Source organism: Armigeres subalbatus, chromosome 1 (assembly GCF_024139115.2).
Source record: "Armigeres subalbatus isolate Guangzhou_Male chromosome 1, GZ_Asu_2, whole genome shotgun sequence".
Classification (NCBI taxonomy): domain Eukaryota; kingdom Metazoa; phylum Arthropoda; class Insecta; order Diptera; family Culicidae; genus Armigeres; species Armigeres subalbatus.
This window is the reverse complement of record NC_085139.1, coordinates 306,249,834-306,263,490: the sequence shown is the minus strand read 5'-3', so window position 1 is coordinate 306,263,490 and position 13,657 is coordinate 306,249,834. Positions and strand designations below refer to the sequence as shown.

The following is a 13,657-nucleotide window of genomic DNA, read 5'->3' as shown; positions in this document are numbered from 1 at the left end:
GACCGGCCGGCATCGGTGATCGCCGTTCAGAAATATTCGAAACATTAAAACGTCATTTCCATCGTATCGCAGCGCGTCAAAGCAGCCGCCGCCTTTGATGTATATACACTCCAACCAACGACAACGGTCACAATATGGCGCCCAACTTAAGAAAGGTACAACCGTCGATCGCAAGGGGCAAACATGCAGTGCTTTATAAAATAAATATTTTATAGCGCTAATTAAGTCACATGCTCTAACGTTTTCGAACCTCATCTTACGGTTGTCACGGACGACGACACCGGCTATTCCATAGCAGATTAAGTTGCGTGCTTTTGGCTAATCTTCCCGCGGGACATAAATTGTCGCCCGCTGGGAGATTTGAACCTATAAATATTTGCGAATGACGGTCGGTCGGGTCGGTTCTTCTAAAGTGACGCGCCAACTAACACAGAAGCTGTCGGGGAGCACATAAACTTTTAATTTCATTAGCAGTAATCAAATCAAATCAGCTTCATCATCGTCGTCGTCATCTCAACGATGCCAGTGGCACTCTGGCTCGGTGTGTGACTCGTTTGCGGCAACGACAAATGGCACACGGAATCACTTTCACGACTACTCCGACAGGCGGACGGGGTCGTTACAGGCGGAAGGAATTTGTGTTCAACATTCATCGCATGTCAGATTTATTTTCAGAACTTGTTTTCAACTTCTCGCCTACCAGTGTTTCGGGTTTTGTTGGCATGGTTTGCTGACGCTCTCTCCGCTGTTCGCCACCGACTGCCCGGACCGGATGGTGATGGGGTGCAATGCCAAACCAGTGCAGTGCAGAGCCATAGTAGGCCAGGACCACAGAGACAGTTCAGTAGCAGCACTTGGCAGCCGGCCTAACTACCGTCCGTCGTCGTCGTCAAACAGGCAGACCATCATGTCATGGCACTCTAGGATGGGTGATGGGTTTGCGAGCTTGAAGACCGCAAGAGAGCGTGAAGTGAAATTACGATATTATCGCGTTAATTTAGATCGCAAAATAGTTTCACTCGTTGCTCGTTTGTTTTGCCGTTACAGTGCCACTCGGTAAGTCCGACGTTTCTAATATGTATTTTAATTTTGTGTGCACATTCGCATGCACGGAATGTTCATAAAATCGTTAGACAAATCACAAGTCATCCTTGGGCTTCCTAACGATCAAAACTGTCGAAATTAAGGACCCAAATCGTACAAATTGCAACAGTTCGCATCCCTCAATCACTCACCCGAAAGACACACAAAAGCAAACATTTGGTGCTACTGCTGTCCTGACGGAGCTGACAAACGACGACGAGTGAAATGGATGCCAGAGCTAAGGGAAAACACCAAACCACACGAGAGCAAAAAGCAGAAGAAACCACCGGAATGACAAGCATTTCGCGCACGATGTTGGTAAATTATTTTCTGGCTAGATGTCAACATATTTGAAATCTTTCGTTACCGATCTAATTTAGCAGCAGAGCAGCCCCGGTTGATGGTCAACCGCATATCGTCTTCTTCTCAGAGCACTCGGTTACGGTGACTGCGGTTGACAGAGTGCCAAAATGTCGCGCATTTTTTTTGCTGCTGCTTAGTTCGGTTGGCCGGTTATTCTCGCTTCAGGCCATTGAAATTGATCCACTTTGTCACGGTTGAGTGAGTCACACACAGCAGCAGAGGATGGGCGACGGAAAAGCGAACAAGCTTCGAGGAGGTGATAGGTAGATGAGCTGAGTTGGAGTGGAATTTGACGGTGAGGGTCGGAGTAATAACCGTAGGGACGTGGCCAGCGCAAATCAACACTTAAAATTGATCGAATATTGATTGTATTTCTTCAAGGTTGTTTCTTTTTGCTAGAAATCCTTGGGCTATAGCAACTGAATGTCTCAAATACAACATTAGCAAAATATGCAATGTTAGGTATTTATTTATTTATTTTAAGTTTAAAATTTGGTGACATACGTTGACTCAATACTGCCATCTACTCAACTGATTGCGGAAGTACATACGGACGCTATCGATTAGCTGTTATTCTGCCTAATGTCCACTCAGGAACGGCTCGGATAGTAGCATGGTGACTTTTCTTACCAAGCCTGTCTGTCACATTTTTATTTGGTTCAGGAGTTTTTCCAGAAATTCCTCTAAAAGAATCTTGGAATAATCATCCTGGTGTTATTTCATAAATTTATCTTGAATTTCTTTGGAATGCATTTTTTTCGTAAACACCTAAAATAATTCTAAGGGAAATATCTCCAGGAATTATTTCGGTGAGTCATTCAAAAATTTCTTAAGGCATACTTTCATTTTGTTTAAGGAATTTCTTCGGAAATTCTCTAGGATTCCAAGAATTAATTTTAAAAATCAAACCGGACTTTGTTTGGAAATCTTTCGGAAATGAATTCAGAAATTTTCCTCGGAAACTCTAATGGCGGTAAGCTCCAACGAGGATAATACGCAAATCTCGCATTATCCTCGATTTCGGTAAGCTTCAAGCCGTATTATACTCAAATTTAATCTCGGATTTTATCTTAATACGCCGATTTTGGAGTATTAAGATAATACGAGATTTTCTGTAGGTACGCAGCCAAATCATAAATTGCTCTCACAAACACATGTATAGAGCAAATGTCAAAACAAAAATTCGTCATCGTTCCGAGCGACGTCGATTTGTCGCTTTCAAGGCTTTCAGTATAGTGAAAAATCCTCTGGTGTTAAATCTATGTAAGTCAATTAATTAATATATATGTTCATCGCCGTAATTGTGATCTTTTCTTACCGGTGCGGTTCAATTATAGTGTGAACGCGATACCATGGAGGAATACATCTCCGGGCGGATCGGTCGGCTCGGGTAAAATTGTTGACTTTTCGGAACTCACCCTCGAAGAACAGGAGGCACAGCGTGCCGAATGGGACATGGAACTTGCTCGGGTGGAAAAGGATATCACCACCCTCCGGACTGTGTTGCAGTCCAAAATTCAGCGTGTGGAAGGAAATGTGTCGACATCCCAGGTCGACACCATTATTGGGGAAATCACGACGGCTGTCACCAGTGCCTCAATGATATCAAAAGGTCAGAACACAGAACCATCAATACACCGGCTGGCAAGACCACATCCGTCCTCGGTGGAACCACTTGCAAGATGACCCAAAGGATATGCGAGATGAAACAATCCATTTCGTCCCGATCGTTCAAAGAACGTGTCGGATCGGTCTACGAAAATGTCGAGTCGAAAGTATCCTCGCGATCGAGGTCGGTGCAGAGTTTGTCAACGACTACCGTTGGAACATGCTCGGTTGCGAATCCCACTGCGATTCCCGAAGAAAAAGTTGAATCCTAATAATCTTTTTGTCGGAAACCAACATAGTTGTACAACAAATAGCGGTAATTACAAATGTAATAAACATATGTAATAATCATCTTTTAAATCCATAATTTATATAATAAAACGAAAATCCTGAAGTATAAATGTAATAATATAGCGACATTTCTGGCCCAACTATGCACACAGTTTAGTCACACGTCCAAACTAAACTTTTACAGGGAGTTGTTGATAAAAATCAACGAAACCCATTGGAAGAATTTCTCTAGCACGAAATCCGGCGAACCGTGAGTTTTGGGAAACCTGTTGTATGAGGAATTCTGACGAAATCCTTTGCTAGTTGTAGGAAATCCTTTAGGGAGTTCTTTTTATGGAAATGCTGGGGAATTCCAAAGGAAATTCCATTGAGAATTTTATTAGAAATTTCTCCATGAACTACACCAGGATTCTTCCGATCTATGTACCACCAAAAATCTGCTCAGGGACTGTTAACAAATAACGTAATGCAAAATTGGCAAGCCTGGAGAAGACCTGAAGACATTTCTGGAAAATTCCTTAATGAATTCCAGGATAAATACCTTGAAAATGTCTGGGAAGTTCCTTAAGGAAACTCTAAGGAAATTCTGAAAGAAAACCTGGCGAATTCTTGGAGGAATTCCTGGTGAAATTCTTGGAGGAACTCCTGGTGAAATTCCTGGTGGAACTCCTGGAAGAATTTCTAGTGGAGTTTCTGAAGGCGTTCCTGGTGGAATTGTTGGAGAAAATCCTGGTGGATTTTTTTTAGAAATTCCTGATGGAATTCCTGGTGAATTTCCTGGAGAAATTCCTCAAGAGTTCCAGGGAAACTCCTGACAGAATTCCTGGATAATTACTGGAGAATTCCAACAGTAGTCCATGAGAAAATCCTGAAGGAATTCTTTGGAAAATATTCCAATATTACCCCAGGAACTCCCCAAGAATTCTTCTAGGAATACCCCAGTTATTCCCTCAGGAATTTATGGAGGAATTCCTGGGTGATTCTTGGAGTAGTCCTGGAGAAATTTCTAAAGAATTTCTGAATAAATTCCTGGGGAATTCCTGGTGGATTTTTCTGGAGGAATTTCTGGCGGAATTCCTGGAGGAACTCCTGAGAACTTCCTGGTTTTGAGGAACTCCAGAGAACTGGATAATTATGTACTGGGGAATTCCTGGGTGAATTGCTTGGGATATCATGGAGGAATTACTTCAAGATTTCCCCAGGAATTTTATCAGGATTTTCTCAGAAATTCCTCCAGGAACTTCTCAAGAGTTCAATAAAAGTTAATTGCCTCCAGGATTTTCTCCAGAAGTTCCTCCAGGAATTCCTCCGGGAGTTCCTCCTGGAATTCCTCCAGGAATTCCTCCGGAAGTTCATCCAGGAATTCCTCCGGAAGTTCATCCAGGAATTCCTCCGGAAGTTCATCCAGGAATTCCTCCGGAAGTTCATCCAGGAAGTTCTCCAGGAATTCCTCCTGAAGTTCCTCCAGGAATTCCTCCAGAATTCCTCCAGGAATTCCTCCGGAAGTTCCTCCAGGAATTCCTCCGGAAGTTCCTCCAGGAATTCCTCCGGAAGTTCCTCCAGGAATTCCTCCGGAAGTTCCTCCAGGAATTCCTCCGGAAGTTCCTCCAGGAATTCCTCCGGAAGTTCCTCCAGGAATTCCTCCTGGAATTCCTCCGGAAGTTCCTCCAGGAATTCCTCCGGAAGTTCCTCCAGGAATTCCTCCTGGAGTTCCTCCAGGAATTCCTCCTGGAGTTCCTCCTGGAGTTCCTCCAGGAATTCCTCCTGGAGTTCCTCCAGGAATTCCTCCTGGAGTTCCTCCAGGAATTCCTCCTGGAGTTCCTCCAGGAATTCCTCCTGGAGTTCCTCCAGGAATTCCTCCTGGAGTTCCTCCAGGAATTCCTCCTGGAGTTCCTCCAGGAATTCCTCCTGGAGTTCCTCCAGGAATTCCTCCTGGAGTTCCTCCAGGAATTCCTCCTGGAGTTCCTCCAGGAATTCCTCCTGGAGTTCCTCCAGGAATTCCTCCTGGAGTTCCTCCAGGAATTCCTCCTGGAGTTCCTCCAGGAATTCCTCCTGGAGTTCCTCCAGGAATTCCTCCTGGAGTTCCTCCAGGAATTCCTCCTGGAGTTCCTCCAGGAATTCCTCCTGGAGTTCCTCCAGGAATTCCTCCTGGAGTTCCTCCAGGAATTCCTCCTGGAGTTCCTCCAGGAATTCCTCCTGGAGTTCCTCCAGGAATTCCTCCTGGAGTTCCTCCAGGAATTCCTCCTGGAGTTCCTCCAGGAATTCCTCCTGGAGTTCCTCCAGGAATTCCTCCTGGAGTTCCTCCAGGAATTCCTTCTGGAGTTCCTCCAGGAATTCCTCCTGGAGTTCCTCCAGGAATTCCTCCTGGAGTTCCTCCAGGAATTCCTCCTGGAGTTCCTCCTGGAGTTCCTCCAGGAATTCCTCCTGGAGTTCCTCCAGGAATTCCTCCTGGAGTTCCTCCAGGAATTCCTCCTGGAGTTCCTCCAGGAATTCCTCCTGGAGTTCCTCCAGGAATTCCTCCTGGAGTTCCTCCAGGAATTCCTCCTGGAGTTCCTCCAGGAATTCCTCCTGGAGTTCCTCCAGGAATTCCTCCTGGAGTTCCTCCAGGAATTCCTCCTGGAGTTCCTCCAGGAATTCCTCCTGGAGTTCCTCCAGGAATTCCTCCTGGAGTTCCTCCAGGAATTCCTCCTGGAGTTCCTCCAGGAATTCCTCCTGGAGTTCCTCCAGGAATTCCTCCTGGAGTTCCTCCAGGAATTCCTCCTGGAGTTCCTCCTGGAGTTCCTCCAGGAATTCCTCCTGGAATTCCTCCTGGAATTCCTCCAGGAATTCCTTCTGGAATTCCTCCTGGAGTTCCTCCAGGAATTCCTCCTGGAGTTCCTCCAGGAATTCCTCCTGGAGTTCCTCCAGGAATTCCTCCAGGAATTCCTCCAGGAATTCCTCCAGGAATTCCTCCAGGAATTCCTCCTGGAGTTCCTCCAGGAATTCCTCCTGGAGTTCCTCCAGGAATTCCTCCTGGAGTTCCTCCAGGAATTCCTCCTGGAGTTCCTCCAGGAATTCCTCCTGGAGTTCCTCCAGGAATTCCTCCTGGAGTTCCTCCAGGAATTCCTCCTGGAGTTCCTCCAGGAATTCCTCCTGGAGTTCCTCCAGGAATTCCTCCTGGAGTTCCTCCAGGAATTCCTCCTGGAGTTCCTCCAGGAATTCCTCCTGGAGTTCCTCCAGGAATTCCTCCTGGAGTTCCTCCAGGAATTCCTCCTGGAATTCCTCCAGGAATTCCTCCTGGAGTTCCTCCAGGAATTCCTCCTGGAGTTCCTCCAGGAATTCCTCCTGGAGTTCCTCCAGGAATTCCTCCTGGAGTTCCTCCAGGAATTCCTCCTGGAGTTCCTCCAGGAATTCCTCCTGGAGTTCCTCCAGGAATTCCTCCTGGAGTTCCTCCAGGAATTCCTCCTGGAGTTCCTCCAGGAATTCCTCCAGGAGTTCCTCCAGGAATTCCTCCAGGAATTCCTCCTGGAGTTCCTTCAGGAATTCCTCTTGGAGTTCCTTCAGGAATTTCTCTTGGAGTTCCTTCAGGAACTCCTCCAGAAGTTCCTTCAGGAATTTCTCTTGGAGTTCCTTCAGGAATTCCTCCAGAAGAATTCCTCCAGGAATTCTTTGCTGGAGTTCCTCCAGGAATTCTTTCTGGAGTTCCTCCAGGAATTCCTCCTGGAGTTCCTTCAGGAATTCCTCCTGGAGTTCCTTCAAGAATTCCTCCGAAAGTTACTCGAAGAATTCTTTCTGGAGTTCCTCGAGTTTCTCCAGAAATTCCTACTTGAGTTCCTCCAAGAATTCCTTCAGGAATTCCTGCTGGAGTTCCTCCATCAATTCATCCAGAAGTTTCTCCAGGAATTCCTCCGGGAATTCCTCCGTATGTTACTCCTGGAATTCTTTTGGAAGTTCCTCCAGAAAATTCGTTTTTCAGGAATTCCTCCTGGATTTCTTCCTCCAGGAATTCCTTCAGGATTTCTTCCTCCAGGAATTCCTACAAGAATTCCTCCAGGGCTTTATCCTGAAGTTCCTTCAGAAATTCCTCCTGGAGTTGCTCTAGGAATTCCTTCTGTAGTTCCTCCAGGAGTTTCTTCAGAAATTCCTCTTCGAGTTCCTCTAGGAATTTTTTCTGCAGATCCTTTTGGAGCTCATTCAGGAATTCCATATGTAGTATCTGCTAGAGGAGTTCTTCAGCAGTAGTTCCTGGGGAGTTTAGGTACTCCACAAGAAATTGCTGATGGTTTTTTTTTTTATTTTCTAGGGGAATCAATTTCGGAGGATTTTCAGAGGTATTTCTACTTGAAATCCATGTGAACTACTGGAGGAGTTTCGGGGGGTTCCTGGAATATATTTTCAGTGGGACTCCTCCAGGAATTCCTAGGAATTTCTCCTAGATCTTCCTCAAAGAATTGTTCTTGTAGTTATATGAATTCCTGAAGGTACTTTAGAACGAATTCCCATGAGGATTTTTTTTAGAATCCTAGACCTTCTAGGAATTCCTGCAAGAACTTTAGGGTACATTTCAGGAGAAACTCAAACACGAACTCCAGGAGAAAATTTAGGGGAATTCCCGAAGGGATTCCAGAAAAAAAATTCATTGCGATAGATGTTTTGGAGGAAGATCTTGAACATTCGAAAGATTTAATCCAAGAAAATTCTTCCTGGAATTAAGAGAGAATACCTCCTGACATTCCTAAAGAATTCCACATTAAATTCCTCCTTTGAGCTTATTCCTAGTAGAATTTCATGAAAATTTCTCCTGGAATTTTGAAAGAATTTTACCTGGGATCTTAAGATAATTCTTTCTGTGGCTCTGAGAGAATTCTTCCTAAAAATTGGTGAAATTTCGTTCTGCAATTCATAAAGAATACCACCTGTAATTATAAGTGAATTCCTTCTTAGATTCTGAAATTATTCCTCCGGAAATTTCAAGATGATTCCTCGTGGAATTCCAAGATTTTTTTTTTTGAATTCTGGAAGAATCCTTCCTGTAACTTCCAGATTAATTTCTCATGGGATTCCGAAAGAATTCCTCCTGAAAATCCTTAAAAAATTATCCTGGAATTTCGAAAAAAAAAAACTGCTAGAATTCCTCCTCTGAAAAAATCTATTCTTCGTGTAACTTAGAAAAAATTTTCCTGGAATTCTAAAAGAATCCATCTTAGAATTTTGAGAGAATTCGTCGTACAATTCTGGGATGAAACTTGCTGAGATTGAGACAGAATTATATTTGGAAATCCGATGAAATTCTTCCCGAGATTCCTCTTAATGTTATGAAAAAATATTTCTTTGAATTCTGAGATTTTTTTCAAAATTTTCATCCATGAAGTCATAGAAAATTACTCTAGGAATTTTAAGATATTTCCTTCAAAAAAATCAGAGATATTTTTTGCAATGAAATCCGATAGATTGTGAGAAAATTGCTTAGAAATCCCAAGGCTGTTTGTCCAATACATAGTTCTGGAAGAATTGCATCTGGATCTGAAAGAATTTTAACAAATATTCCAATATAAATCCTCTAGGAATGAAATATTCTATGAATTCCGAAAAAAAAACCTTCAAGAGTTCAGAGGAACCATCTCTCGGAATCATTTGAGCCCTTATTCAGGTTTTGGAAAGAATTTTCGAAGGAATTCCCTTTTCCTCCAAGATGATTCTGCCAATAAACTTGACTGTTTTTGCAGATAACTCCATTTCCTCAGAATTCTTTTTTTCTGCCTAAATTAAACTTTTCAAAAAGGCTATTTTGAATGTGGAAATCAAACACACATTCCATAAAATAAAACTACATAAACAGAACACCTCCAAACTCAAAACCCACATCGGACAAATCGTTCACTTCTTCGAGAACCAACGGTCATATGCTGACAGACTCGTCCGGAGTCTCCGGAGTAGCTCCAACAGGACAAATAGGAAATTTCAGACAATCACCCAACGGTCGCTGGAATCAACCGTCAGCAAGACGACCAGCCGTAAAACTTTTCATTTCACCAAGCACTCTGATTTTTGTGATTTTATAATCCGTTTTTCTCGAAGCGAAAGCCCATGTTGCTCAAGTCCTTGCCGTTGCCGCGAATCTCTCCAAAAGACGCATTTCCATCACCTTTGAGGTATTGTACTGGAAAACTTATTTCTTCAAATAGTAATATCATTTTCAGGCTAAACTAGTTGATTTTACGCCTGAAGAAGTTGATTTCCTTTTCTGTGTAAACAAACTCAACGCGAATTTCTCACGAAGTAGAAAACAAAACAAACAGCAAGAGTCATCGTTCATTATTTATGATTCCATCATTCTCATACACACACATTCTCACTACTCTGCAACGGGAAAAATGGATGCGTACTTAATACCAGTTTGAAGCTAACCGTTCGAGGTACTAACTTTAATACCGGATTTTCAAAAATCCGTATTAAATCGAGTATTATCTTCGTTGGTGCTTACCGCCATAAAAGAAGTATCTTTGGATTTTCACAAACTTCCAACAAATTCCTTCGGAAATAGGACGACATTAGTTAGTTCTGTAAGGAATTCTTTTGGAAATTCCTTCAGAAATTATTTTAAGGATTCTTAAGAGAATTCCTCCAAAAATCCCATAGTAATATTTTCAGAAATTCCTACAGAAATTCATTCAGAAATAATTTCATTATTTCCATTCCAACATCCGAACGAATTACAAGGAATTTCTGAAGGATTTTGTGAAAAACAATTTCCAGTTTAATTTCAAATTAATTCCAATTCATTTTTTTTTATTGGAGCAGGGGAAAATCCCCCCGGGAGTGTTGTTCCAAGTGGAGTACTAAATTTACAAAGGCTTTTTTGAAGGCATATGTGGAAGAATGTCCAATGGATTTTTTTTAATTATTTAGAACTTTTGAAGGAGTTTCCGAAAGTATTTCTGGAGGAATTTACAAAAGATTTTTTAAAGGATTTTCCGAAGGAAAACCCGAGCAGATATTCTAGAAGTGTGCCTAAAAGAATTTCAGAGAGAATTGCCGAAGAAATTTCCAAAAGAGTTCCTAAAAGAATTCCTTAAGGAACTTCCGGATGAATCCCTGAAGGGATTTTGGAAGAAATTTACGATGCAATGTCTTATGGAATTCCCTAATAAAAAGCCTACATTTCTCCAAAAATTTCTTCGGGAATTACGTCGTGATTTTCTCCAGAAATTCCTTCAAAAATTCCACCAAGAATTCTTTCGGAAGTTGCCCCGGGATTTTTAAAAATTGGCTAAAAATAATTTTTAAGAACAATTTTGGAGTAAATAAACGAATTGGAGGGAGAAAATTCAATTTGGTGGGTCGCGTGCCCCAGTTGAACTACGTCAGTATAAATACCTTAGCTTTGAATGGAATATGTGATAACGTGTTTGTTAAATGTGTGAGTTGTGTTATGAATTATGCAGACAAGAATCCTGACGACTTGGTTTGCTTGAGCTTTTGAAATCAGTCACGTGCATGACAGCGCCCTCTAATTATCTCTCTCTATGTTGAAGAGAGTCCGGTGACTCAACATAATGGGCCTTCGAGCCGGATTATTGGGATACTATGCCGTTAGAAGGACCGATTTCAATTTATTTGCAACCAGCTTCATGTATCTTACACAAGACATATTTACAATGTGATTTTTTACTGGACTTTAGGCAGTGTTAATCTCGGCGAATGATCAAACCAGAAAAAAATATTTCAAGATTGCTTTCATAATGGAGAGCGGTGGAAGGGAAGAATATCAGCGTGGAAACCAGGGCTGGTAGCGATCAATGCCGCTCAAAACAGTGACTTTAGTCAGCAACACTGACGAAAAAAGGGACCAAATAGTGACTTTTAATTTAATTGGTAGTGACAAAAATTGACAAAAATCTCCCCCTAATATCCGAAATTCCAATTTAAAGAAGCAATAAATTCAAATTGAATTTCCAAAACATTATTAAACAAATCCAATGAAAAAGAAATTGTGTGCTTATTTAGTGGAATGTCTTCACTTTTCATGAACAATTTAATTCCATTACTTTGAAATCTTTACAAGTATTTGACCGTATTTTGACCTCAACAGTAAATACGTCTTTAGTCTATTAAGTCGATTCAAGTATGAGACACTGATCAAAGTTTGTAAAGTGATGGAAATAAATGGAATAGTTCGTCTTATGACAAGTGAGATCTGATGAGTTTGTTTTAGGTATATGATTCTTTTCGATATTTTTTTAAATATTCCGCTTCTTCACCACCACATACATAATGTGCAATAATGTTTAACATGCATTCGAACTTATTCGGAAAATTTTCGCTTGTTTGTAAAAATGGCTTTATGATGGAAAATTTATAAATTTATTTATTGAATTTAGATAGATATATTGTTGGTAAAAGGATAGGGTTTTGAGATATTTGAGTTTTTGTGACAAAAATGATATTTTTTAAAGCAAAAAAAATTTTTTTTTACGGTGTACATTTTTTTAAGAATCACCATTTAGTTGTCTAACTTTGCTGAAAAAATCATAACAATCGAACATTCCGTTTTTGCTGTGCAGCTCTTTGAATATTTTTTAACCATTTTCACATACACCCATACAAAATTTCGTTTCAGGTGGTTCGAAACGAAATTCCGCGGAGTTAGTCGTGACTCAATAAAAGGATTTGATATCGAAAAATGACGATTTAGATGAAATTGAAAAACTGTGCAAAGTTTCAAGTCAATAGAAAATCATGAATTAAAAATTTTGTTAAATTTTGATGCAGTTGCTTGGAATCGCTCAGCAGAGGCATTAACCTGTTGGTTGCAGTGAGGAGATCCTCACAAACCTCGCTGCAAAGCCAACCGCAAGGCCAAGCCGCCTGCTATTCCACTCCACATGGCAGAGCTCCAGCTGCTGCCGATGTGTTGCCTCCAGCCCACGGTCCAGGGCTTCTCCAGCTGCTGCCGATGTGTCGCCTCCAGCCCAGGGTCCAGGGCTGTTCCAGCGACAGCCGATGTTCCACCTCCAACTCGGTGTTCAGTGCTCCAGCCGCTCCGACGCGAGTCTGTTCGCATCCGCCGAAAAATCGAAATCAAACGGTGTGTACCCGAATATACATACGTGTACAACATGTCACATTAGTGATGAATGGACAACGTATAAATCGTTCGGTTTTGAATCATTCGCGAAGTCGAAGCAAATTCTGCTCTTCCCTCCTATGGGAAATCGTATTGCTATCTGTCAGAGTTTGAGTGAAACATGGCCGCCATCTCCTCCTCTCTGTTGCTCTACTGTAAAAACCCATAAAGAACTGTCATTGTTTGTGTGAAGAATTTTGCTTCGACTTCGCGAATTCGCTTTCGTTTCTCTGATGATTCGTCAAACGACTCTGTTAAAGCAAAATAGCAATAGGCGTTCTTCGATAAAGGTTCGATTTTTTTAAAACACAATTGCGAAAATAATGCACTATAAATATATAATATTATTTATTTGCATTGAATATTTGAATATCAACTTGTACATATCACTACAAATCAGTTTTCAATTTTCTACACATTTTTAAAAAAAATTTGAAAATTGATTAATTTTCGTAAAATAGTGAGTAAAATATTTGTAGTTTGATACTTTTCTACTCCTGGAAGGTAATAGTGGTAAATGTTACACTCAAAAATATTTACCCAAATGGTTGCACGAAAAATAAAAAAAAATTACCCTAAAAATTTAAAAATTTCAATAACTCAGCACACCTCGGAAAAATTTTCCGCAGGATTTTAGGCCCCATGTATTTAAAATGGGGCCAGGATTTCGATTTTCCGTGTCCAAATCCCGAAAACATCGCATATGCAAAAATACATGGTGTGAGGCTACCCTTACGAAAACATTATGGAAAATAATCTTTCTATGGGGGATCCCTTACACACTTAGTTTTTATTTCTGCAGCTCGGCAAAAATCCGCGGAGCCGTGTGCCCAGCAAAAAAAAAAAAAAATACTGGCATCCAAGCAAAAATTATTTCTGTAAGCTTAGCAAATTATTTGTTGGTTTTCAGCAGCTTTGACAGATAAATATCTCAACAAAAAAAACTGTTTGCTGGGGCTCGGCTGTGCGAATCTCGATAAAAGTTCAACAAATGGCAGAGATCCTGGTAAAAAAAACTAAGTGTGTACGTAGAAACGTTCCATCCCATAATTTCACTGCAGTATCAAGCAGAGTTGCGAATTTCACCATTTTGATTCGAAAATAAATAATCTAATGAGCATTAGAGCAAGTCCTTGCTCACTAATGGTTTCTAAAATTGTATCTAAAATTAAAAAGTTGAATCTGAATATTCAATAGTTCAATTGA

General features: G+C 41.3%; 1 protein-coding gene and 1 pseudogene across 11 annotated transcripts in view; one reads left to right on the top strand and one right to left on the bottom strand.

The window, feature by feature from the left end:
• LOC134207876 (mucin-2) overlaps nt 1-13,657 on the bottom strand; it is a 600,615-nt gene that overhangs the window by 187,404 nt on the left and 399,554 nt on the right. The window lies entirely within an intron of this gene.
• Nucleotides 2,414-3,466, top strand: LOC134219300 (uncharacterized; annotated as a pseudogene).